This window comes from Dioscorea cayenensis, chromosome 15 (genome assembly GCF_009730915.1).
Source record: "Dioscorea cayenensis subsp. rotundata cultivar TDr96_F1 chromosome 15, TDr96_F1_v2_PseudoChromosome.rev07_lg8_w22 25.fasta, whole genome shotgun sequence".
Lineage (NCBI taxonomy): Eukaryota > Viridiplantae > Streptophyta > Magnoliopsida > Dioscoreales > Dioscoreaceae > Dioscorea > Dioscorea cayenensis.
The window spans coordinates 17,502,818-17,530,211 of NC_052485.1; the positions used below are offsets into that span (position 1 = coordinate 17,502,818).

Consider the following 27,394-nt stretch of genomic DNA (forward strand, 5'->3'; position numbering starts at 1 on the left):
TGGGCGTGTGGAAATTCCCCACCCCAGTGTGGAAATTCCACAGGCCCGTAGGAAACATCCACAAGGGCATGTGGATGCCCGATTCCAACCTCATTTAAGCCGCGATTCAGCCAGATTTTGGGGATCTTTTTCACCTCTTATCTTTCACTTTTCTTCATTGTTTGGGAGGCCATCGGCTAGGGTTTCGAGAGGCTTTTGGCATGTCTTAGGAGTGGTTTGAAGGATTCGATATCGTGATTCACTTGGAAGAAGGTTATTGGGGGAGCTTTCGTCGGCATAGATCCGGTGTGGTGTGCCCTAGGCCGGACAAGGGAACCCTTGGAGAAGACTCAACTACTCCACAAGACCATTGACACGAACAATGAGGGATTTTTTCTATGAATTACTTGTTTTTACATTCGATTTCATTGTTGATTGTAACTAGCTCCATGGAGAGCTAAACCCCCTAGTGGGTACTTGGATTTGTGAACCCTAGGATGCTATTATTTTTTTAAACCTTTTATTATGCTTTAATTGAGTTCCAATCTTGAATGCTTGTTGAATGATTTCTCCCTTAGAGTGACACTAGGGTTGAGAGTCTATATTGGTAACCTTTGTGGATGGGTGACACGCCATGAGGGTTAGACAAAGCTAGATTGGAGACAGTTGAGAAGGTGAGTCAAGAGGTAGCGGAGCGTCCCCTTTCCCTTTGATTTGATTTACTCTACCTCCACATTCCAAGAGTTCTTTGCGGTCATAGTAGAGTGAACAGGCTAAGGGATGACCTTCCGTGGGGGCTTAGTTGTAAAGACAACGGAGAGAAGCGTTGAAGTAATTTTAGCACCTAGGACTTAAATGTGCCTAGGGACCTTCCGCCTGGACCAAAGGGTTAGGTCTACACATAGGAATAGGGTTTATCACTTGGAATCCCTAGAGTGTCTTGCAACTATACACAGTGCGAGGTGTTGAGATTGATGGATTTCTCCACCGGGACTTGGTGTAGAGTTAGTCATGGTTGACTTTAGATTTGGGACCATGTATTTTAGGATCTCCATGAATCATTAATACATTAGTTAGGAAGCATAATAGTTGGTTTTCCACTTGAAACAATTATCTTAGGCGGAACAGTATCAAAGTACCCCACTTCTTTCGATTACCTTATCTCTTACCTACTTGTGCTTCTTTTTCTTATTTCTTTTACTCTTGTTCACACCACACCTTATCAACACAATCATTGTTCATTTTCACTTGGTTAAGTAGCAATTTAAGTATTTTTACTTCCTACTCCCTGAGGATACGATACCCCACTCACCTGGGAATTTATTACTCGACAAACCCGTGCACTTGCGGGTAACACGCAAGGGGCTTTGTCAATAAGAACTTGCAAAGCTCCAGGTAAGTGGATTTGTAAGTTCATGTTAGTCCAAAAATAAAAAGAAAAAAAAATTGAAAAGGACTGAAAGTTTGTTTTTAGTAAGAGAAAAAGACACTCGGGAACTCACTAGGGAGTCCTCTATCATGTCAAAACCAAACTCTACCGAGTGGCGTGATTGCTACAAGAAGTGGCCCTCGAGGTGTTTCTCATTCGACCTAGCCTACAGGGTCTCAAAACTGGAGGGTCACTGATAAGTGCTTGTGCGATATGAATGCGAAGCGTTCATTCCTTATGTCGAGCATTACTTTTTTCGGGTTTTTACACTAATATGTGTGTTTTTATGTTACTTTCGTGCTGGTAGGGTTGTGAGGGCGATTATAAAGGAAAGAAGCCAATGTGGATCACAATGCACCGATTTTGGAGGAAATCTTGCTAAGGTTCAAAGGCGAAGACATAGGTCGGGTGTGAGATACTAGAGTGTGTGCCAACCTCCTCGTATTCTAATTGGCACATCCATTTGGAGAGGCACAAGGGCAGTCACACTCTAGCATTCCGACGTATGCACATAGAACAAGAGCTCCACCAACTTGCCTATCATTGAAGAAGCAAGTGATCCACGACGTGAACGTGTGCCCGTTTGCGTTACTCCAATGAAAGTATGGATTCGGGAAGCTATTCAGGCCGGATATTGTAGCAAAGCACTGTAGCAAACTACTGTAGCAGCAATGTTCACAACTGCCCGAGAAAACAGGAATTCAGAGAATCCACATGGGCGTGTGGAAATTATATACGCCCGTGTGGAAATTCCACATGGGCGTGTGTAAAATCCACAAGCCCGTGTGGTCGTCCGATTCCAGCCCTATTTAAAGCCGATTCAGCCCCGATTCCAGTATTCTTTTCTCCATCTTTTCCCCAACTTGAGAGAGGGCTTCGGCTAGGGTTTTGAGGGGTATTGGCTAGGGTTTTGGAGAGGTTCTATGGCACCGACATCACGCGTCGTTTGGAAGAAGGTTATTGGGAGACCTTTCGGCGGCACCGATCCGGCGAGGTGTATCCCAGGCCGGACAAAGGATCCCTTGCGATGAGTAGAGCGCTCTCCACAAGACCATCGACACGACCATCGAGGGGGTTTTCTATGGATTCATTGCTTTTACATTCTATTTCTTTGATTGTACTTAGCTCCATGGAGAGCTAAACCCCTAGTGGGTACTTGGGTATTTGTGAACCCTAGGATGTATTTGTTTCATTGAATCTCTTTATTATGCTTTCAATTAATTGATGTTTATTGTGAGTTCCAACCTTGAATGCTTAATTGTATGAACATTTCCCCTAGAGTGATACTAGGGTTGAGAGTTCTCGTTGGTAACATTGTGAGTGAGTGACACACCACGAGCGTTAGACAAAGCTAGGTTGGAAAGGGTTGAGAGAGTGAGTCGAGAGGTACAAGAGCGCCCCCTTTCCCCTCCGACGTGATAGATTCTACCTCCGTTCCTCGAGTTCTTTGCAGCCATAATAGAGTGAATGGTCTAAGGGATGAACTTCCGCTGGGGCTTAGTTGCTCGTGCAACGAAGTGAAGCGTTGAGGTGATCTTAGTATGTAGGGCTTAATCGTGGTTAGGGATCTTCCACCTGGACCAAAGGTTTAGGTTTATAATTAATAAGAGATTTATCACTTGGAATCCCTAGAGCTCATTGCAACTCTATGCGAGTGCGAGGTTGAGAGGTTATCTAATCTCTCCTCCGGGACATGTATAGAGCTAGGCATAGTTGACCTTAGATTTGGGACTATGTAATTAAGGATTTCCACGACTCACCATTGCATTGATTAGGAAGCATAATAGAGGGTTCTTGCACTTGAAACAATTATCCTAGGTGGAGCATTATCCGAGTACCCCATCTTTATCGATTGCCTTACCTCCTCCTTTACTTGTACTCTCTTACTTGTTGCTTTTACTTTTGAGAATTGAATCATTGTCACAATTATCACTACTGATCTTTCACATAGCTAAGAAGCGAATTAAGTGTTTTTATTTCCTACTCCATGTGGATTTGATACCCGCTTACCCGGGATTATTACTTCGACAAATCCGTGCACTTGCGGGATATATGCAAGGGGACCTTATCAGTCACACACACACACATCATGACTTTGCCATTAAGTGCATAGAGCATCTGGAGTATTCGTTGCTTATTGTTTTGAGTTTTACCTTTGCTATGATGCATTTACTTGCTAGATTGAGGTTGTGTATTTAGTCATTTATCAGCCTCCCATATTTTTAATATTTGTTTGCTTGGGGAAAAGCAAATGCTCAAGTGGGGGGTATTTGATAAGTGCCTAAATATATCATTTTTACTCCTACAACTCACGAGCATTTTCATAAAATTTATATTATCTCTTGATGTCGATTTCTGTATTTGATGTGCTTATTTGAATTTAGGACATCAAAAGACCATATTGGAGAAGACAAACAATTATGGAGCCATTTTGGAGAAGATGAATGAAGAAATGAGTCTGAGTGAAAATCAGGCTGAAGATGCAGTCCGTGTGTGTGCTGTGCACATGTGCACAGAAGTGTGTGGGTGATTGATCACCAGCAAGTGTACGGGGTCGCTAAGTAATACCTTGTGCAAAAGCCCAAGGATCATATTCCATGGGGTTAAGGAGCTCCTATTACTCCTCCATCACTCACTTTCTAACCTTACGACTTAAGCATGGTCTACTAATCTAATACATGCAAGAATGTAAATAAAACACAAGTATAATAATTCCAAGGCGAGCAAGAAAATCACAAGAGCAATGATGATAAGAATAGGCCTAGGGATGAGGATTCCTAAGAGAGGTCATCAAGATGTATTGATGCAAAAGAATAAGATAGCATCGGTGATTTAGACCGACTGATCTCAACAATAGTTTAACCCCAATTTCACGGCAGTTAAACCCTAATCCCGTACAAATGATGACAAGGATCTCTCCTTAATCATATTCCTACGATTGCATTAAGTAAATGGAGATCACGCAACAAGGATAAACTTAACCTAAGTTTATTCTCATGGTTCGGAGGGGCTACCTACATCCAATTTCTCAGTATGTTGGTCAACAAATACCCCTATTAACTCATTAACGATCTAGTACACGCGAGTAGGTCACGTCTACATGTACAACTCAAACAAGAACTAAGAATTTCTCCACATAATAGTTCTAGGCATGAAACACAATGAGCCAAACCATAAATCACACCAATGCATTCCAAATAGAAGTGTAGCATCCAACATACAAGATGAACCCCCCAAGGTTCACCTACATCCGGTGCCCTAAGGGGTCTAGTGTGCCATCATACAAACAAGCATCTCAAACTCAACAAAAACAAGAAGTAAATGCATAAATGACACTCCCTACTCCGAATGATAATGAGGATAGAGAATGCCGGCCGAATGACGATTCCTCTAACCCAAGGAAGGCCGAATTCTCCTCCTCCTCCTTTGATGATGAAGCTTTCCCCTTGAAGTTCAAGCCCTAGATCTCTCCAGGCCTCACGCCAAAAACACTCTCCAAAATGATGTCTTCCTTTCTCTTCTTCTCCCCAAGTGTTGGCTGGCCAGAAGTCCCCCCAAAAGTCCTCCAAAAGTCCCTCATATACCCCCACAATCACTCTCCAAAATGGGCTCAATGAGGACCTCATTGGGGTGGTATACTAGCCCAATGAGGAACCCATTGAGCCCCTCATTGACACTGTTTGGGGTAGGCAAACTCCACAAATGCTCTCAGAATAGTATCCATACTTGCTCAATGAGCACCTCATTAAGCCAGTATGCCTTTAAACAAACATCTTCTTTTATAGCTACAGTGATCATCCCGGGCTCTATACCGGGCAGCATTGAGTCCGTATGCCATGATTCAATTCCTGACTTGAAAACTCACCAGGTGCTACAGTGGCAGCTACAGTGATCTTGCCGCAGTGCCACTGCTAGAGTACTCCAGTTGCAGGCACAGCATAGGCACATCTAGCCACACAGCACAGGAAGAAGCCTGTGCAGCCTGGTGTGCGGCGGCTCGCACATCTAGCAGCACAGAGTAGCCAAAAGGCTATGCGGGCTTGTGTACGACCGCACACAGCCCGCATAGACTCGGGTTTTCTCATGTTTTGAGCTGTGCGACCTCGTCTTTGCCGGCACAATGGCCCGCACACCTCCATGGTTATTTATACCCTTTGTTAGGGTTTTGAAAGGGGACTTCACCACCATCCTCCTCCATGCACACCTTGTTAGATTCTTCACCGAAGGAGGCCATTTTGGGGAGCATTTGAAGGACAGAAGAAGGGGAGTTAAGGAGAACGTCAAGGAGCTTGACGGCGCGGATCTGGCTTGCTCTCATCATCACATTCTAGTTGATATTAAAAGAAGGAGTTCTTTGGTTCTTATTGCCATGTTTTATATGTATTCCGAGCTTTCTTCTTTTTATATGTCGAACTAGACTCCCAAGACCACCTGGCTTCCAATAAACCTTGGGAGGAGACTTTGTATTGATGATACTTCTATTTTATGGTTGAATTTGTGGTCTGTGTTGTTGGTTTTAATCTATAATTATCTTGTTTGTTCTACAATGGATGGATTCCATAGAATTGATTATGAATGATACTTGTTTGGTGGTATGCTAGCATGTATTAGGTCTTGTGATGATTTATGACTGATTCATTATATTAATACACCGGAGGTTCCGGGTGATAGTAGCCACCCGCGCGGTTAGGGTTATTTTAGCAGAAAGCATACATTAGAATAACCCTAATCAAGACTCCCTGTCCCAATGACATTGTAGGGGTATCTTTCGGATGGCGGAACCCATACTGGATTAGGGCTACTTCACGGAGGTTCCGGGGTAGTCGACGTCCGAGTCTAGCAGACGAAAACCAAGCCAACCTTATGCCTTAGCTGTAATTGTCATTGTTGCTTAGTCTTCTCCCGGGGGAATCCTCGCCCGGGGCCTACCTTTATAATTGGTTTCTTCGCTCTTACTTATGTTCAGGATTGTGTGGGTAGATTAGTTCACTTTCTTTATTTGTCTTATTTTCATAGCTCTATATTTGCAAACAACAACCCTGTTTTAGTCGATTAAATAGTGACCCCCAAAAGGAAGTAATAGTAGGTCTCTGGCCTTGGGATAACTGCCCTCTTGTGTTCGCACAAGAAGTTATTACTTGAGGACCCGTGCACTTGCGGCCTGTGAGTCGTGTGCTAGCGTTTTACCTTGTCGCGCAACAACTTTATCAGTACTTAGGATCAAAAGGTGACGGGATATACAATGTATGGTGAAATAGCTAAGGAAAAAAGTGCAAAGTATCTCTAAACGCCTACTCCCCGGCAACAGCGCAAAAAACTTAACAAGGTCCCCATTGCGTATATCACGCAGGTGCACGGGTTTGTCGAAATAATAATCCCGGATGAGCGGGTATCGAATCCACAGGGAGTAGGGAATAAAAACACTTAATCCGCTTCTTAACTATGTGAAAGATCAACAGTGATAAGTGTGACAATGATTCAATTCTCAAAAGTAAAAGCAACAAGTAAGAGAGCATGAGTAAAGGAGGAGGTAAGGCAATCGATAAAGATGGGATACTGGGATAATGCTCCACCTAGGATAATTGTTTCAAGTGCAAGAACCCTCTATTATGCTTCCTAATCGATGCAATGGTGAGTCATGGAAATCCTTAATTACATAGTCCTAAGTCTAAGGTCAACTATGCCTAACTCTATATATGTCTCAGAGGAGAGATTAGATAACCTCTCAACCTCGCACTCGAATAGATGACAAGGTCCCCATGCGTATATCCTGCAAGTGCACGGGTTTGTAGAAGTAATAATCCCAGATGAGCAGGTATCGAATCCACAGGGAATAGGGAATAAAAATACTTAATTCGATTCTTATGCTATGTGAAAGATCAGTGATGATAAGTGTGACAATGCTTCAATTCTCAACAATAAAAACAACGAGTAAGAGAGCAAAAGTAAAGAAGGGGGTAAGGCAAACGATAAAGATGGGGTACCCGGATAATGCTCCGCCTAGGATAATTGTTTCAAGTGCAAGAACCCTCTATTATGTTTCCTAATCAATGCAATGGTGAGTCGTGGAAATCCTTAATAACATAGTCCCAAATCTAAGGTCAACTATGCCTAACTCTATGCATATCCCGGAGGAGAGATTAGATAACCTCTCAACCACGTACTCGCATAGAGTTGCAATGAGCTCTAGGGATTCTAAGTGATAAATCTCTTCCTAATTATAGACCTAACCCTTTGGTCCAGGTGGAAGATCCCTAACCACGATTAAGCCCTAGATACTAAGATCACCTCAACGCTTCACTCTGTTGCACGCGTAACAAAGCCCCAGCGGAAGTTCATCCCTTAGACCATTCACTCTATTATGGCCGCAAAGAACTCTATTATGGCAGTAAGGAACTCAGAGGGGAAAGGGGACGCTCCTGTACATATTGACTCACCCTCTCAACCCTCTCCAACCTAGCTTTGTCTAACGCTCGTGGTGTGTCACTCACTCACAAGGTGACCAACGAGAACTCTCAACCCTAGTGTCACTCTAGGGGAAATGTTCTTACAATTAAGCATTCAAGGTTGGAACTCACAACAAACATCAATTAATTGAAAGCATAATAAATAGATTCAATGAAACAAATACATCCTAGGGTTCACAAATACCCAAGTACCCACTAGGGGTTTAGCTCTCCATGGAGCCAAGTACAATCAAAGAAATAGAATGTAAAAGCAATGAATCCATAGAAAAACCCCTCGATAGTCATGTCTATGGTCTTGTGGAAAGTCCTCTACTCGTTGTCCAAGGATTTCCTCATTCGGTATAGGATACGCCTCGACAGAAGCTTCCCTACCAACATTCTTCCTAAGGAATGACAATGTTGGAGCCATAGAACCTCTCCAAAACCTTGGCCAATACCCCTCAAAACCCTAGCCGAAACCCTCTCTTAAGTTGGGGAAAAGATGGAGAAAAGAATACTAAAATCGGGGCTGATTCGGCTTTAAATAGGGCTGGAATCGAGCGACTACACGGGCGTGGATACTTCACGCGCCCGTGCGGAATTTCCACACGAGCGTGGATAATTTCCACATGCCCATGTGGATTCTCTGAACTTCTGTTTTCTCGGCCGGCTGTGAACATTGTTGCTACAGTCCTCTACTCGTCGTCCAAGGATTCCCTCGTCCGGTATAGGATACACTTCGACGGAAGCTCCCCTACCAACCTTCTTCCTAAGAAATGACAATGTCGGAGCCGTAGAACCTCTCCAAAACCTTAGCCAATACCTCTCAAAACCCTAGCCGAAACCCTTTCTCAAGTTTGGGAAAAGATGGAGAAAAGAATGCTGAAATCGGGGCTGAATCGGCTTTAAATAGGGCTGGAATCGGGCGACCACACGGGCCTGTGTATCTTTCACACGCCCATGTGGAATTTCCACACCAGCGTGGATAATTTCCACACGCCCGTGTGGGTTCTTTGAATTCCTGTTTTCTCGGCCGGTTGTGAACAGTGATGCTATAGTACTTTGCTGCAGTATTCTACTACAGTATCCGACCTGAATAGCTTCCCGAATCCATGCTTTCATCGGAGAAACGCAAACGGGGACACGTTCACATCATGGATCACTTGCTTCTTCAATGATAGACAAGTTGGTGAAGCTCTTGTTCTATGTACATAAGTCAGAATGCTCAAGTGTGACAGCCCTTGTGCCCCTCCAAATGGATATACCAACTCAAATACGAGGAGGTTGGCACACACTATAGCATCTCACACCCGACCTATGTCTTCGTGTTTGAACTTTAGCAAGATTTCCTCCAAAATCAGTGCATTATGATCCACATTGGCTTCTTTCCTTCATAATCGGCCTCACAACCCTACCTGCACGAAAGTAACATAAAAACACACATATTAGTGTAAAAAGCCAAAAAGAGTAATGCTCAACATAAGGAAAGAATGCTTCGCATTAATATCACACAAGCACTTATCAAACTCCCCCATACTTAAGCTTTTGCTTGTCCTCAAGCAAAAATTAAACATTTGGTGCATAGATGAAGGAAATTTTGGAAGTGCTTGGCCTTAGTTTCACCAAAGTGTAAAGAGAGAGTATTCTACATGTAAGGGAAATTTCAACAATAAATACAAAAAAATCAAAGCTCTAGCTAAAAACCTGAATTAAAAAGGACAATAAACCCGAAATCGTGTACCTGTGTGAACTCACTCAAAACAACCCAAGGTATACTCCTCAAAGTTCTAAGTACAAGGGACTTATTTATCTACAAAAGTGACAACAATTTCAAAGATGGTAGTAGCTTCACACATCCTCTAAGGTAGCCCTTTCCGAAGTAGCTGCTAAGATGGCTTTCACACTTTCGAGGTGGTAGCTCTTTCTACTGGAGTGGTAGCTTTCACTCATCCTATGAGATAGCTCTTTCTCTCATTAGGGCATAGCTAGTATCCGACTTATGAGAGTAGCTTCATACTTCATAGGTTCGGCCCCGCAAATCGCGTCCAAGAGACCCATGCCCAATACTAATCTCATGATGTAAGGGCCTGAGAAGGTCGCTCCCAGTCTAGCATAATGCCCCTGATGTCTGATGTACTCTGCCATGATGTGTCATAAGTGAATCGAAGATGCCGCACCATCGAGTACAAGTACGAAGTTCCTCGTCACCGTAACACGCAGTCTATCACCATGGCCATTCACCCGACCTACTCATGATGGCATGTAAATATCTGTATGCAGGTCGAGAAAGGCACGTGGCCTTGGACACCCTCGGCTCAGACTCGACCCCGACCACATAGCACTCAGTAAGCTCTCGCGGGATCAAGACTCCGGGATAATCGACCGGAATCGAGCCGCATCCTCCGTGATCCGTGAATGCCTCCTCATCAAGCCCGAGCGAACGTAAAAACCGAGTGATGCTCAAACTATGGTGGTGTCCAAATACTCTGAACTAAATAGTGTCAACACTATGGAAGCTCGCGTAGGATCTATCAAACTCAAATGATGATAATACCTCCAAAGGCGAGCTCTCGGATGGTCGGCTCTTTTCATTGTCAATAATCGCCTCCAACTACCTCATCGACACGAGATCCTCGACCTCGTCTGCAAACTCATCTCCCTGTTGTAGATCTCTCAGTATGCTCGTATCTAGGATCCTCGACAACCTCTCAAAACGAACCTGGTGCTCAAGAATAGTGAAACTCATGCCCTCAGGCTCGGAGGATGACTCACGCGGCTGCTTATCCGTCTGCTTCTTTGACCGAGGTGCCATAGTCTGCCAAATTTAAAATACAATCAATTAATCAGGTTGATTAGCCAATGCTGCAGAAATCCACACGGTCGTGTGGAATTTCCACACGCCCGTGTGGATCCATGGGGCGTGAAACCCGCACGGCCGCGCCTTAAAAATCCAACAACGCACCGTGAAATCACTTCTACTTCGTTCTAAAACACAAATAATCTTTCGAATTGAAGAGACGAAGCATTTTTCACTAGATTAATCAATGGAAACCATGAATTGGCAAAGAAAATCATAAATAGGGCTTACCGACGAGATGGGGTGAGAAAATGAAGAACCGGCCATAAAACCACCAAAAATCCTACCAAATCGGCGCTATGAAGTCGGAGAATGATGTGAGAATGTTTTCAGACGAATAGAGGACGTCAAGAGGGAGAGAAACTATTCTTCTTTAAAAAGAACTCGCGCCCCTTGGCATTCTGTGCATCCACACGGGTGTGTGGAAATTGCCCACGCCCGTGTGCCTCATTACAAGAGAGCCACAGGGGCGTACACATGCCCCTGTGCACTCTCAGGAAAACACTCCTTCGACTCGGACTGCTCTCGTACGGGCGTGCGGAAAATACCCACGCCCGTGTGCCTGACCCACAGGGGCAGCCGCACGCCCCTCTGGCTTCCCTCAACATCCGAGAAATTTGCCAAGTGTTCTACATGCCCGTGCAGAAATTCCGCACGGGCGTGGACATTCACATGCCTAACTCAAAAGGGCAGCCACACGCCCTTGTGTTTTCTCGGGATGGAGAGAGCTCCTATGCAGAATTTCGCACAGGCGTGTGGAAATTACCCTCGCCCGTGTGTGGTTCACAAGGTCACCCACAGGGGGCGAGTCCACGCCCCTGTGTGCTCTCGGGACAATCCGCCCATCTCTGCAAGAAGTCACACGCCCATGCGAAAATTACCCACGGGAGTGTGACAGTCGTATGGTCATTCACAGGGGCAGCCGCACGCCCCTGTGCCTTCTCTAGATGAGCTCGCAATACATATACACGGGCGTGTGGAAATTCCACATGCCCGTGCATTTTCACTGGATGCCTTAGGAAAACCTACAAGCTCTGTAGAAAATCTCTGAAAATGTTTACACACTTAGAGCCTGCCTTATTATGCAAAATTTACCAGTGAAAAACATGAAATAGAGCTCAAACGACCAAACTTCGCCAATTCCACATGAAAACATACGATGACTTTAAAAACCGACAATAAAATTGCAGCACAAGCATCTAAAAATCAAGACACCAACACTCCACAATTTATTCATGCAAAAGACTACATTATTCAACTAAGAAAAATAGTAAACACTTGGGTTGCCTCCCAAGAAGTGCTTGTTTAACGTCACTAAGCTTGACGTACCTTGTCTTACCCCACGGGGGTTCATAGATGAAGGTTGCCCTCTTACCCATGACTTGAAAGCATGATGAGCACAATCTATTGAAAGTAGAGGGTGTATTATCGGGCTTGGGACCACCTAGCCATGATTCATCCAACTCCTTCCGTTCACGGACGTCTCCAACAGCCTCGGAGTGTTTCCGGTGGCGTCTCCTAGCCCTCTTCATTTTTCGGTGCACCTTCTTTAGGATCCCCGGGGTAGATGGTACTTCTTCCGTCGATCCAAGCATCATTACATCTTCATGTCCCTCCTCATGGTCGAACAAAGCTTCATACGGATCTGGAATGAATATTTCCTGCATATATTCATCAACAATCTCATAAGTAGTGTCTACAAAGTATAAAGTATCATCGAAATCAAGAGAATGCTGCATGGCTTCAGCAAGGCGGTATGTGAGCTTATCATCTCCAACTCTCAATGTGAGCTCTCCGCCGTCCATATCAATCAATGCTTTGGAAGTCTGCAAGAACGGTCTCCCAAGTATCAAAGGTACATCTGCATCCTCGTCGACGTCTAGCACTACAAAGTCAACCGGAAAAATGTACTTGTCCACCTTGACAAGCACGTCTTCAATGATGCCTCTCGGATGTCGCACTATTTGGTCCGCTAGTTGTAAAGTCATCCGAGTAGGCCTAGGCTCGCCCAAGCCTACCTTTTGAAAGAAGGTGTATGGCATAATGTTGATAATGGCCCCTGAGTCCGCCAATGCCATTTCCTCACCTAGATTGCCAATATTACACGGAATGATGAAGCTTCCTGGGTCTTTCTTCTTGTTCGGCATGTTCTTTTGCAATACCGCCGAGCATGAAGCATCCAAAATCACTGAAGCACTTTCCTCCAACTTCCTCTTGTTAGTCAACAAGTCTTTGAAGAACTTCGCATACTTAAGCATTTGGGCCAATGCCTCAACAAAAGGAATATTGATGTGGAGTTGCTTGAACAAACTTAGGAGCTTCTTGTACTGTTCATACCCTAGGTCATTTTTCAATCTAGAGGGATAAGGGATTCTTGGCTTGAAAAGTGGGGGTGCCACCTCTTTCTCTTTGCTTGTCCCTTCTTCTACCTCTATAACCTCGGGTGCGTGTTCTTTTGGCTTCTCATTCGGAAGCCTACCTTCAACCTCATGACCACTTCTAAAAGTGATCTCCTTCACATGCTCTCTAGAGTTGGTCTCTGTATTGCTCGGCAAGCTTCCATGTGCCCTTTCAGAAAAAGACTTCGCAATTTGCCCCACCTGATTTTCAAGGTTATGCAAAGAGGCGGTGCGGTTGCAAAGTGTAGCCTCGACTAATTCAAACCTTGTATTTGCAGATTACACAAATCTAGTCAAGTGTTTCTCTAAGTCATTCATTCGGGTTTCCAAACCTGAGACTCTGTTTTGCACCTGAGGTGATTGTTGTTGTTGTTGGAAACCCGGTGGCCCCATGGCCTTTTGTTGATCCTGATTACTCCATCAGAAATTGGGATGATTCTTCCAACCCGAATTGTAGGTAATGCTATATGGGTTTCCTTGAGGTCTCATGCCATTACCTACAAAATCAACGTTCTCCACCGAAGAAACATCACCGATAGAGATCTGGCAATCGGAGGGAGCATGTCATCCTCCGCACCCGGTGCAATTAGTCACGGCCGACACTCTATTTGAAGTTAGAAGATCTGACTTCTTATTCAAATTTTCCACTTGAGCCGCCAATGAAGTTACCACATCTATTTCATGGAGACCGGCCACCTTTTTCTTCTCCCTAGCATTCCATTGGTAGCTGTTTAGCCCCATTTCTTCAATCAACTGATGGGCCTCATCTGGGGTCTTGCTACCTAAGGTACCTCCTGCTTCCGTATCCAAGAGTTTGCCTTGCACTTGGATTCAAACTATTGTAAAAGGTCTGAACAATCATCCACTCCAAAAATCCATTTTGCGGGCACTTTCTCAGGAGTTCCTTGAACCTTTCCCATGTCTCAAATAGAGACTCCAATTCCAACTGAACAAAGGACGAGATCTCATTCCTCAACTTTGCAGATTTTCCGGGAGGGAAATAACGGGCAAGAAAAGCTTCTACCATCTCCTCCCATGTGGTAATCGATGCTCTAGATAATGAGTGTAGCCACTGCTTCGCTCTCCCCTTTAGGGAAAATGGGAAGGCTCTCAACTTGATGGCATCATCCGTCACTCCGTTTATCTTCAGTATATCACACACCTCGAGAAAACTATCTATATGACTGTTTGGATCCTCATCGGCCAAAGCGTTGAACTGTGTGGATTGCTACAACATGTGGATGAATGCCGGCTTCAACTCAAAGTTCTGAGCTATAATCAGGTGACGCACAATGCTCGATTGTGCCCCCAACACTAAAGGTCTGGCATAATCAGATAATGTCCGCTGTTGCTCATTCTGTTCTGCCATGTTTTCAGATCCTTCCACTTCCAAATCAGCTAAATTAGACTGTTCTTGCACAGGCTCTTTCCCTTTTCTTCTAAGTGTACGTTCAAGCTCAGGATCTCCTTCAATCAATATTGAGGGATTCCCTCAGGTCATAACCTGGAGCTGCACCCAAAAAAGAAAGAAAAAGAAATCAGAACGATGATAGAATAAGAAAATATGAAATAGAATGTATGGTGAAATAGCTAAGAAATAAAGTGCAAAGTATCTCTAAACGCCTACTCCCCGGCAACGGAGCCAAAAACTTGACAAGGTCCCCTTGCGTATATCCCGCAAGTGCACGGGTTTGTCGAAGTAATAATCCCGAATGAACGGGTATAGAATCCACAGGAATTAGGGAATAAAAACACTTAATCCACTTCTTAGCTATGTGAAAGATCAATAGTGATAAGTGTGACAATGATTCAATTCTCAAAAGTAAAAGCAACAAGTAAGAGAGCACGAGTAAAGGAGGAGGTAAGGTAATCGATAAAGATGGGGTACTCGGATAATGCTCCACCTAGGATAATTGTTTCAAGTGCAAGAACACTCTATTATGCTTCTTAATCGATGCAATGGTGAGTCGTGGAAATCCTTAATTACATAGTGCCAAGTCTAAGGTCAACTATGCCTAACTCTATACATGTCCCGGAGGAGAGATTAGATAACCTCTCAACCTCGCACTCGAATAGAGTTGCAAAGAGCTCTAGGGATTTCAAGTGATAAATATCTTCCTAATTATAGACCTAACCCTTTGGTCCAGGTGGAAGGTCCCTGATATGCTCACCCGCAAGTGTACGGGGTCGCCAAGTAATACAATGTTTGTGACACAGGGGTCGTATTCCATGTTGCTAAAGAGCCCCTATTACTCCTCCATCACTTACTTTCTAACCTAAAAACTTAAGCATGGCATATTACTCTAATACAAACAAGAAGGTAAATAAAACACAAGTATAGTAATTCCAAGACAAGCAAGAAAATCACAAGAGCAATGATGATAAGAATAGGCCTAGGGATTAGGATCCCCATGAGGGGTCATCATGACATATGGATGCACAAGAACAAAATAGCAAAGGTGATTTAGACCGACGGATCTCAAAATTAGTTCAACCGCAATCTCTCGGTGATTAAACCCTAATCCCATACGAATGATGACAAGGATCTCTCCCTAATCACATTCCTATGATTGCATTAAGTAAAGGAGGATCACGCGCTAAGGACACACTCAACCTAAATCTACCCTTAAAAGTCGGAGAGGCTACCAACATCCAATTTCTCGGCATGTCGATACGATTAAACCCCTTCTAGCTCATTAAGGATCTAGTACATGTGAGTAGGTCACATCTACATTTACAACTCAACAAAGAAATAAGGATCTCTCCATTTCATTGTTCTAGACATGAAGAACAATGAGCCAAACCATAAATCACACCAATGCATTCTAAAGTAAAAGTGTAGCATCCACAATACATGATGAACCCCCTAAGGTTCACCTACATCCGGTGGCCTTGGGTGTCTAGTGTGCCATCATACAAACAAACATATCAATCTCAACAAAAACAAGAAGTGAATGCATAAATGACACTCCCTAGTCCGAATGATGATGAAGAAGGACAATGCCGGCCGAATGACGCTTCTTCAAGCCCAAAGAAAGGCGGAAACTCCTCCTCCTTTGATTATGAAGCTTTCCCCTTGAGATCTAGCCCTTGATCTTCCCAAGCCTCAAGCCAAAGCACTCTTCAAAAAAATGATCTCTTCCTTTCTCCTCTTCTTCCCAAGTGTTGGCTGCCAAGAGTCTCCAAAAGTCTGCCCTCCGCTCTCCAAAAGCCTAGCCAAAAGTCCCCCAATCTCTTTCCAAAATCCCTCTATATACCAGTCATCATACCCCCCTTCATGGCCTCCATCCCGAGTGCCATACCACTCCCTATGGCCTCCATCCCGAGTGCTATGCCACTCGCTATGGCCTCCACATTGACACTATTTGGGATAGGCAAACTCCATCAAGTAAATATCTTCTATTATAGCTACAGTGATCATCCCGGGCTCCATAACGGGCAGCATTGAGGCCATATGCCATGATTAGATCCCTAATTCGAAACTCTCCAGGTGCTACAGTGACAGCTACAGTATCTTGCTATAGTGTTAAATAACACAGTGCCACTGCTACAGTACTTCCATCTGGTTTTCTTCTCTTTTTCGCCCAAATCATATCCTCGTGTCTTCCATGGCGTTCCTGTGCCCTGAAAAGCAAATAACACACGATTAAGCACAAAACAAGCATCAATTCTCATGAAAATGCATGCTAGAGGTAACAAATACATGTACTCAAATATGTACATTTAGACACTTATCAAATATCCCCACACCTAAGCATTTGCTTGTCCCCAAGCAAACACATAATGAAAAATAAAGATAATGATAAGGGGCTAAATGTATTACATCCGGCTCAAATAAATACAAGACTCCAGAAGCAATAGAAAATGATAACTAGATGATGAGTTACAAACAGTAAGCACAACAGAAATATCTTGGCTCACCTCTATATGTCTGTGCCATGTGTGCGAACCTTGTATTTCATCTGCCCTGATCTGATCTAGCCCACTGACTTCAATCAGTACAGCTCTAGATGCTAATCACTCTACAGGCAAGAGTACTAGGTGTTAGAATGCTAATTGCCACTCCAATGAACAAGTAAGATCCTTTTAAGCTCTAAACTTGAACTAACTCCCTATTCTTCTCAAAACCTCTAGTAGGTAGCCAAAAAGATCACTAGGGTTTTTATTTTCATTTCAATTCATTTTTCTTTCTTTTTCGAGTTCGACTAACATAGATTGCACGAAAAATCTTTCTGAAGGGTGCACATGCTGGTTAGGCACAAGAGCCACCCAACTACTCGATTACAGTCTATATAGATGCATTCATGTTTCATTAGCAGAGGAATACTGACATGGACTCTTTTTTTTTTTTTACATTCTTGCTAGATCATGTCTTCAGACTACTCTACATGCCACAAAACTAGGGCTAGCTCAGCAAGACTCAGAAGTTTTTAAGAGTTCATTAAATGAAAGAACTTAACACTCCAAGACCAATACTATAGGTGAAACATGATTCAATAGAGTACAATAACAAATATGTAACTCAAATCAATCATTAATCCATGCTATAAGAGTCTTACAATAATGAACAAGCCATCATGGGTATCACTAGCATGTAAACAATAACCTAGATCATACAATACACCCACCCCCACCTAGTGTTGTACATTGTCCCCAATGTACACTAATCATGAAAAACATAATAATATATGCAATGAAACAATAGAGGAGGGTGGAACGAACTTCCCCGGTTATTCTTGTCCATCCGGCGAGAGGTGACCCGAACAAAAGGTGTTGCAAGCGTTGCATGTCGGGTCCGGCTTCCATGAAATATGGGAAGGCTCACCAAGCTCCTTTAATGCCCTGCACGGCATAAAGGGGCATTATCATTCCAAACAAAAATTTAAGATTGCAAAAATAAATACTAGAGAGTAGTCCAAACACACAAGTACTAGATAAAGAGTAGCAAATTTGTACACAATGTTGGTAGGGCATCCCCTTCCCAACTTATTACAATCAAACAAACACACTTGCATCAAAAGTAAAGCAAGAAATAAACTAAAGAAGTAAAACAAATGTCCATGCTCAAATGTCCAACTAGTCATCACAAGATGTTGAAGATGTGGTTGTCTTAGTGTGCTTCGAAATTGCTCAAAACCTCCAAAGTAAGTTGGTGAAAGGTAGGATCATCAATTGAGAATAGATTCACCAAAAACCATGTGAAAGTAATTCCTTGAATTATTCACGCTTCCCAAAAAAAAAAATTCAAAATACCCCCTTCTATGTGATGAAGTGTGCCACATGGTTTGGTCTTCGAACCTTCACACTTAGCCTTATAATAAGCATGCTTAAAGTGTGGTTCTTCGGGGTTGGCATTGTGTTTCTTGGACGTTTGGAGGCAAATATCTTGACTTGTGGCATTCCTACATCAATAAAAAAAATTCAAATGAGAATGAAAGGAATCAAAAAGCATGCATCATATGGCATGAGAAGGGCTAAAACATGAAGAATATGAAGTGAATAATGTCCATACGGGTCTCAATGAGGAGCTCATTGAGACAGTATGGGTACTATTCATTTTCCAAGAGTTTCCCCCAAATCATGAATTCGAAAAAAATTTATACAAAAATTCAAGATATACAAAGACATGATGTTCATACCATAAAATACAAGCTAAAAGCTTGAAACATCCACACACAAGCTCAAGAAAGCAAGAAGAAAAGAAAAGAAAAGATTTCATTCACAACAAGCTTCATACCAACAAAGATGTAGAGCACTTGAGTGGAGCTTGAAGGAGAACACTAGATCTACTTCCCAAGGAGTTGTGGAGATGATTTAGAGCAACATTTAGTGAGATCTGGCAATGGAGAGGTAAATCATGGAAGCTAAGTCTCGGTTGGAGAAGAAGAAGAATGAAGAGAGAGACAAGTTGGCAAGGTTCACATGGAGAATAAGAGTCTTCACGGCCTCTATGAGGTGCTCATAGAGCCCGCGAGGAGTAGTTCAAAGTTTATGGATTTTCTTGATGGTCTTTATGCACTCCTCATAGAGCCCGTGAAGCCTAGTTAAAAAGTTCTGGATGGTCTTTGATGGGCTCTATGCACTCCTCATAGAGCCCGTGAAGAGTAGTTCAAAGTTTCTGGATTTTTTTTTAGGACCTCTATGCACTCCTCATAGAGGCCGTAAGGCTCTCAAAACATGTTATAAAGTCTTATTTCCTTCTCCAAACACATGGGCATGGCTACAAAGTGTTCTAAAATCATCTCCACCATGAACTAATGATTCAAAATTTCGATCTAACACATAAAATGATAGCCCAAACAAGTGCAACTCCACAACAAAATTAAGTAAACAACCACATGAACAATGATTATGATGACCGAAATAGTTAAGGCATGGAATTATTCAAATTCACAACTCTAAGAAAATACGAAAAATGACAAGAACAAGAACATGAACACAAAGAACAAACAAACATGAAAATAAACCCCTGAATGCTTGGGTTGCCTCCCAAGAAGCGCTTGTTTAACGTCACAAGCCTGACGTACCTTTTCACTTACCTTACGGGGCTGGAATAATTTGAAATTTTCCCCGGTTATCTTTGAATTGTTGGTGCTTCTTCCCGGTAAATTCAAGGACATCATTGAATAAACTTCACACTTTTCATGAACAAAGGAAGGTGAAGATTGTACCTTCTTTTCTTGAGGTGTTTGATGAGAACGAGTACTATGTTTCTTCTTCTTTCCCCGAACCTCCCTCCAAATCTTTTTCAACATTGAATCTTTCTTTTCTTTATCTTTGGCATTGGTGCATATAACCTTCTCCATTGGCATCTTCAAATTAGAACTTGGAGGAGGAGAGTGAGGTTCTTCTTGATCTTCATTTTCTAGCTCTCCCAAGTACTCATCCAATGGGTTTAATGATAGTACTTCCTACACACAATCAGAAATCAAAAGTTCAGTTTCATCAACAAAATAGAGCATGTCATCATGGTCTAAAGAATGTTTCATGGCCGCCGGTAGAGTGTACACTGCTTCTTCCTCACCAACTCTTAATGTTAATTTTCCTCCTTTAAGGTCGATTAGGGTACCGGAGGTAGTGAGGAATGGCTGACCAAGAATCAACAGTGTCTCCACATCTTCATCAATATCCATGATGACAAAATCCACAGGAAACACAAATTTGTCCACCCGGATAATCACATCTTCTACAATCCCACGAGGCTTCCTTGTTGATCGATCTGCCAATTGTAGAATCATTCTCGTGGGTCTAAGTTCATCAAGACCAAGCTTCATATACATGGTGTAGGTCATAACATTAATGCTTACGCCCGAGTTTGCTAGGGCATTTTCTTGAATTCCATCCTCTAGTACACATGTGATTATGAAGCTTCCCGGATCTTTCAATTTTTGTGGGAGCTTCTTCTCCAGAATGGCCGAGCAATTTCCCGAGACTGCAACTGTGCCCTCTTCTTCCAACTTTCTCTTGTTTGTTAGCAATTCCTTTAAAAACTTGGCATACTTTGGCATTTGAGTTAAAGATTCCACAATCGGTATGTTTATGTGAAGTTGCTTGAAGATGTTGATAAATTTTCTGAATTGAGCATCCTCCTTATCTTGTTTCAATCTGGCCGGATAGAGAATTGGAGGTTTGTATTCAGACGGCTTTGATAAACCCCTTTGTGGACTTTCCTTATCTTCACTTTGCTTTCTTTTCTCAATAACTTCCTCCACTACGTTAGGGTCTTCCACTTCGGCTACCCTAGTCTCCTTGACACTTGTGTCAACTCCAACTCTTGTCTCAACTTGTTTCCCGCCTCTAAGGGCGATGGCCTTCAAGTGCTCTCTTGGATTCTCCTCAGTGTTGCTAGGAAGACTGCCTGTAGGTTGCTCAGAATTTGCTTTAGAAAGTTGCCCCACTTGGTGCTCAAGGGATTGGACAGAAGCTTGAAGGTTTCGCAAAATGGAGCCTATCTCATTGAACTGTCCCGCGTGTTGAGCAAGTTGAGCAAGTTGAGCATTCACCTTACTGAACTGAGTGTCCATACTGCTAGTTATGTTGTTGAACCTTGATTCAGTGTTAATCATGAACTTAGTGAGCACATCTTGAATGGTGAACCTCTTCTCCAAAATTGGTTGTTGTATTTGGGAACCTTGTGGAGGTGGTGTAACTTTTTGTTGTTGCCCCTGATTCCATGAAAAGTTTGGGTAGTGTTTCCACCCCGGATTATAAGTTGTGCTGTAGGGGTTCCCTTGTGGTCTTTGTCCCCCAATATAATCAGCATTTTCAATTGGGGCGACGGAGGAGCTAGCAATAGGACATTGAGCGACTCCATGCCCTCCACCACAAGTGCTACAACTCATCACCAACTCTGACATTGAGCTACTCCCCATGAGCATATCTAGCTTCTGAGACAAAACATCAACCTTCGCGGCAAGAGCATCATTAGCATTGACTTCATAAATTCCGGCCCCTTTTTGTGGTGCATCTCTTGAGGCCCAATGAGACTCATTGCTTGCCATTGATTAAAGTAGTTGCTCGGCTTCGTCGGGGTACTTGTTGCTAAGAGATCCACCTGCTGCGGCATCAATTAATTGATGAGTTGCATAATTCAACCCGTTGTAGATGATCTGAACCCGCATCCAAGAAGCAAAGCCATGATGGGGGCATCTTTGAAGAAGGTCTTTCAATCTCTCATAAGCTTCAAATAGTGTCTCAAACTCTCCTTGTTTGAATGCCAAAATTTCTTGCCTTAATTTCACCGCTTTGCTAGGAGAAAAATACCTTCCCAAAAACTTTTCCACCATATCTTTCCATGTTTTGATCGATCCCGGCTGTAAGGATGTGAGCCACCGGTATGCTCCATCTCTCAAACTAAAAGGGAATAGTCACAGCCGGATCGCATCATCTATCACCCCGTTTACCTTGAAGGTAGAACAAATTTGAAGGAAATGGGAGAGATGATCATGGGCATCTTCATTTGCAAGACCATTAAATTGGACTGAATTTTGGATCATGCCAATGGTGCTTGCCTTGATCTCAAAATTGTTTGTGGCGATGGATCGTGGTTGCACACTAAATTCTTCACCCGTAAATTGTGGCCTTTCATACTCAGATAAAGATCGTCTTTCTTCGGCCATGATCACAGATTCTCTGTCCTCAATCTCGATGTTTATTTCACTGGTGCTTTCACCCACTTCTCTAATTCTTCGATGCAAGGTTCTCTCAATTTCACTATCATGTGCAACTAAATTTGATCGATTTGCTCGTGTCATGCACATTACCTTGCAAAGTCAAGAAAGATAAAGAAAGTTAAGATCAAGAAAAAAAAATAAGAAAATGAAAACAAGAAATAAAAGAAAAGAACAAAAAAATGGTTAGAGCAATAAGCTAGAAGTTCCTAGAATTCCTTAAGATCCACGGCAACGGCGCCAAAAACTTGATATGCTCACCCACAAGTGTACAGGATCACCAAGTAATACCTTGTGAGTGACACAGGGGTCATATTCCACGGGGCTAAAGAGCTCCTATTACTCCTCCATCACTTACTTTCTAACCTTAAAACTTAAGCATGGCATACTACTTTAATACAAGCACGAAGGTAAATAAAACACAAGTATAGTAATTCAAAGACAAGCAAGAAAATCACAAGAGCAATGATGATAAGAATAGGCCTAGCGATGAGGATCCCCATGAGGGGTCATCATGACATATGGATGCACAAGAACAAAATAGCAAAGGTGATTTAGACCGACGGATCTCAAAATTAGTTCAACCCCAATCTCTCGGCGATTAAACCCTAATCCCATACTAATGATGACAAGGATGTCTCCCCAATCACATTCCTTTGATTATGTTAAGTAAAGGAGGATCACGCACTAAGGATACACTCAACCTAAATCTACCCTTAAAAGTCGGAGAGGCTACCAACATCCAATTTCTCGGCATGTCGATACGATTAAACCCCTTCTAGCTCATTAAGGATCTAGTACATGTGAGTAGGTCACACCTACATGTACAACTCAACAAAGAACTAAGGATCTCTCCATTTCATAGTTCTAGACATGAAGAACAATGAGCCAAACCATAAATCACACCAATGCATTCTAAAGTAAAAGTGTAGCATCCACAATACATGATGAACCCCCCAAGGTTCACCTACATCCGGTGGCCTTGGGGGTCTAGTGTGCCATCATACAAACAAACATATCGATCTCAACAAAAACAAGAAGTGAATGCACAAATGACACTCCCTAGTCCGAATGATGATGAAGAAGGACAATGCCGGCCGAATGACGCTTCTTCAAGCCCAAAGAAAGCCAGATACTCCTCCTCCTTTGATGATGAAGCTTTCCCGTTGAGATCTAGCCCTTGATCTTCCCAAGCCTCAAGCCAAAGCACTCTTCAAAAAAATGATCTCTTCCTTTCTCCTCTTCTTCCCAAGTGCTGGCTGCCAAGAGTCTCCAAAAGTCTGCCCTCCGCTCTCCAAAAGCCTAGCCAAAAGTCCCCCAATCTCTCTCCAAAATCCCTCTATATACCAGTCATCATACCCCCTTCATGGCCTCCATCCCGAGTGCCATACCACTCCCTATTGCCTCAATCCCGAGTGCTATGCCACTCGCTATGCCCTCCACATTGACACTATTTGGGGTAGGCAAACTCCATCAAGTAAATATCTTCTATTATAGCTACAGTGATAATCCCGGGCTCCATACCGGGTAGCATGGAGGCCGTATGCCATGATTAGATCCCTGATTTGAAACTCTCCATGTGCTACAGTGACAGCTACAGTAAACTTACTACAATATCGATGCTACAGTGCCATTGCTGGAGTACTTCGACCTTGTTTTCTTCTCTTTTTGGCCCAAATCATATCCTCGTGTCTTCCATGGCATTCCCGTGCCCTGAAAAGCAAATAACACACGATTAAGCACAAAACGGGCATCAATTCTTATGAAAATGCATGCTAGAGGTAACAAATACATATAGTCAAATACGTACATTTAGACATTTATCAGTCCCTAACCATGATTAAGCCCTTGATACTAAGATCACCTCAACACTTCACTCCGTTGAACGCGCAACTAAGCCCCAGCGGAGGGCCATTCCTTAGACCATTCAATCTATTTTGGCCGCAAAGAACTCGAGGAACAGAGGTAGAATCTATCACGTCGGAGGGGAAAGGGGAAGCTCCTGTACCTCTCGACTCACCCTCACAACCCTCTCCAACCTAGCTTTGTCTAACAGTCGTGGTGTGTCACTCACTCACAAGGTTACCAACAAGAACTATCAACCCTAGTGTCACTCTAGGGGAAATGTTCATGCAATCAAGCATTCAAGGTTGGAACTCACAACAAACATCAATTAATTGAAAGCATAATAAATAGATTCAATGAAACAAATACATCTTAGGGTTCACAAATACCCAAGTACCCACTAGGGGTTTAGCTCTCCATGGAGCCAAGTACAATCAAAGAAATAGAATGTAAAAGCAATGAATCCATAGAAAAACCCCCTTGATAGTCGTGTCTATGGTCTTGTGGAAAGTCCTCTTCTCGTTGTCCAAGGATTCCCTCGTCCGGTATAGGATACGCTTTGACGGAAGCTCCCCTACCAACCTTCTTCCTAAGAAATGACAATGTCGGAGCCGTAGAACCTCTCCAAAACCTTAGCCAATACCTCTCAAAACCCTAGCCGAAACCCTCTCTCAAGTTTGGGAAAAGATGGAAAAAAGAATGCTGAAATCGGGGCTGAATCGGCTTTAAATAGGGTTGGAATCGGGCGACCACACGGGCCTGTGGATCTTTCACACGCCCATGTGGAATTTCCACACGGGCGTGGATAATTTCCACACGCCCGTGTGGGTTCTCTGAATTCCTATTTTCTCGGCCGGCTGTGAACAGTGCTGCTGATAAGTGCTTGAGTGAACATGTTTTTATGCATGTTTTACATACATTGAGCATCATATTTTATACGGTTTATGTCTCATTTCGTGTATTGGGTGTTCTTTTATGCATATAGGTTGTGAAGGCATTGGGATTTCAAAAGGGAGCGAAGATAGGCTATCATGGCATAATATTGGGAGTTCTTGTACAAATCAAGTTGGAAGACACAAGAGGAGTTCGTGTATGAGGAGATGTGTGCCAACTTCCATAGTTTTTGCAAGCCAAGTTATTAATGGAAGGGCACAAAGGCAGCCATGTCTCCACATTCCTCCTCTTTGTAAAGATTTCAAGACCTTTCAAGATGCATTGATGAAGGAAAAGCCGTATAGCCTACCATATGATCGTGTGCCCGATCGTGTGGCCTTAAGAGGAGAATGTTTATCATCGCGTCTGTGGAAATCACTGTAGCAAAAGTACTGTAGCAAAAGTACTGTAGCAGAATTACTGTCGTGGAAATTCCTACAGCCCACGCGGCGCGTGGGGGCATGTGGGGGCATGTGACAGACGCGTTGTGAGGCTATAAATACACCTTTTGCCCGATTCTAAAGGGACTTTTTGCGTAGCTTTGAGCATAGACATTGCGAGAGAGGCGGCTAGGGTTTGAGGAGAAGGTCTTCGCCAATTGAGAGGGAGTTCTTCAACAACTTTGATAGGTTCCTTTGACGTCATAGCATCTTGGGGAGCCATTGGCGACCTAGCTTCGGAGAGGAACCGTTCAAGACGTAGAACTACCAATCAAGGCCAATCCGCATGAATTCGAGGGGGTTTTCTCTATGGGTTTTATTATTTTTCATTGTATCCATTATTGTTTTCTAACTAGGCCCATGGAGGGCTAAACCCTAGTGGGTATTTGGGCATGTGAACCCTAAGATTTATATTTTGAATTGATTCTCTTAATGCTTCTAGTTAATCCGAGTTGTCTTGAGTTTTAATCTTGTGATTTAATTGCTTGCTAGTGTTGTTAATCCTTGTGGTTGATTTACATTGCATGATTTAATACTTTGATGTGAGAGGTCTCCATTAGAGTTAGATTTCCAGGATTAAAGAGGGTTGAGAGGGTGAGCCTTGAGATGGAGGAGTGTCCCCTTTCCCCTTCGATTGAGTGTTTCCTATCTCCGTATTCCATATTCTCTTTGCAACCATATTTGGTGTGAGGCGTGAGATTACTCGATTTCTCCGCCGGGACCTTGTAGGGGGTTAGGATCCTTCGCCGGGAATTAGGGTTGGATCTACATTTTGGAATCGGTTTCACTCTTAGGTTTCCTTATAGCATAATGCGGTCATATAGGGTGTGAAGTGTTGAGATTGGTCGATTTCTCCACCGGGACCTTGTAGGGGACTAGTGCCTTTTGCGTGGAGACAAGGATTGGTTATCGTTGGATTACCTCGACTCATTAGACTCGATTCTAGAGCATTTAGTGAATCTTGAGCTTCAAGGAAGATCTTAGGGGGATCATTGCCCGAATACCTCATCCTTAGTGATTGAGACTCTTCTACTTTATTTCTTGCATACTCGTTTGCTTTGCTTGCAATTAGTTCACTTCATCATATTCATTCATTCCGACTAGATAATTGAGAAGTGGTTATTACTAATACTTCCGTTCCATGTGGATTCGACTACCCACTCACCGGGGTAATTATTACTTCGACACCCGTACACTTGCGGTTTACACGCATATTCGGACGTGTCAGCTGCTATAGTATTTTGTTACAGTGTTCTGGTACAGTACCCGGCCTGAATAGCTTCCCGAATCCATGCTTTCATCGGAGTAATGCAAACGGGCACACGTTCACGTCATGGATCACTTGCTTCTTCAATGATAGACAAGTTGGTGGAGCTCTTGTTCTATGTACATAAGTCGGAATGCTCGAGTGTGACTGCTCTTGTGCCCCTCCAAATCGATGTGCCAACTCGAATACGAGGAGGTTGGCACACACTCTAGCATCTCACACCCGACCTATGTCTTCGCGTTTGAACTTTAACAAGATTTCCCTCAAAATCGGTGCATTATGATCAACATTGGTTTCTTTCCTTCATAATCGGCCTCACAACCCTACCTGCACGAAAGTAACATAAAAACACACATATTAGTGTAAAAACCCGAGAAGAGTAATGCTCAACATAAGGAAAGAATGCTTCGCATTAATATCACACAAGCACTTATCACTCCTCCTCAACCTTTCCAAGAGAGTAAGATGGAGTGGGAGAATGGAGAAAGAAGAATTTAGAAGGAGGATGTGGCCATGGTGGTGGTCGGAGGGGGTGAGCGAAGGGAGGGTTAAAGGCTTGGTCATGTTGAAAACTAGGATGTGATGGAGCCAGAATTTCCTACGGGAATCCATCATCCCAGCTAAACACC

General features: G+C 43.2%; 2 non-coding genes across 2 annotated transcripts; both read left to right on the plus strand.

Annotated features, from left to right (window-relative positions):
• Positions 1–13,982: 13,982 nt before the first annotated feature.
• Positions 13,983–14,089, plus strand: LOC120278310. Its single transcript, XR_005541647.1, has one exon. It is a non-coding gene; the product is annotated as a small nucleolar RNA R71 (small nucleolar RNA).
• A 7,652-nt stretch (positions 14,090–21,741) lies between these two features.
• Positions 21,742–21,848, plus strand: LOC120278344. The gene has a single exon (XR_005541679.1). It is a non-coding gene; the product is annotated as a small nucleolar RNA R71 (small nucleolar RNA).
• Positions 21,849–27,394: the final 5,546 nt, after the last annotated feature.